The sequence below is a fragment of the Limulus polyphemus genome, unplaced genomic scaffold (genome assembly GCF_000517525.1).
Source record: "Limulus polyphemus unplaced genomic scaffold, Limulus_polyphemus-2.1.2 Scaffold26, whole genome shotgun sequence".
Classification (NCBI taxonomy): Eukaryota; Metazoa; Arthropoda; class Merostomata; order Xiphosura; family Limulidae; genus Limulus; species Limulus polyphemus.
In genome coordinates, this window is record NW_013665636.1 from 798,916 (window position 1) to 799,996 (window position 1,081).

Below are 1,081 nucleotides of genomic sequence, written 5' to 3' on the forward strand. Positions count from 1 at the left end.
AAAAGCAGTGAGATTTCTTATGCCCTTTGTCACAACTTATAAATGCAAATCAGGCTTATCAACATTGGTTTTCTTAAAAAAAAAAAAAAAAAAAAGCAGAGGAAAAGAGGATCAAGCCGACTTCTTTTCCTCCTGATTTGAAGTAGCTGTGTGATGAAAAACAGCATCTTCTTTCTCATTAGGTAAGTTTATTTCTTAAAAGAGCATTAATAAATATACAGTTAATGTAAAGATTAAATATCAGTGAAGTATAATTTATTTTATTTATTTTTACACAGTAGTACTATAAAACACCTGTATATTTTATAATCGATGATGTATTGATCGAACTATTGCTTCCAGCTTGATGTTAAGACTTAGCCATGTCTTAGCGAGTTATATAAATAAGTATTTGAGGAGGCCAGGGCCTCATGAAAAATTACAAAATTAAACCGGTCCCTAGTTGGAAAAATTTGGGAAACGCTGCTCTAACAGCTTTGAAACTATGCATATGAATTGTTGATTCAAATAATTCACTTCATTTGGATGTTGTAGGTTAAAATAGGTTACTGCATCATATTCCTTTCTTTTAACTCTAAATGTGTAAATATAAACCGTCTAAAATTACCTTGGAAAAATGCTATCATTCTTTTTTTGAATTAGTTGAGCCATTTCCACACAATAGCTTGTGATACCAGACAAACGAACAGCTCCGTTTTACATATACAAATTGTACTATTTAACCAATATTTCTACCTAAAGTCAAGAGGTCAACGACATGCCGACCCAACCCCCTTTGCTTACACAAATAATTTAATGCACTATCGTACAGAATTATTGCAGAATGGAGACAGTTATTATTGATTTACGGAAACTTTGTTATAAAAAAGTATTTGAATGGTCTGTAGCGTGCAAAAACACTGTAAATTCATACTAGGTTACATTTATCAATTTCAAGAGAAGAGTTGTTTGTTGAATTTCGCAAAAAGCTATACGAGAGCTATCTGCTCTGGCCCCCTGGTTTTGACGTGATATAGTAAAGAAGATAACTAATCAACAGCTCTTGAGCTTCTCTCATCAGATCGAATAATGGGATTTAACC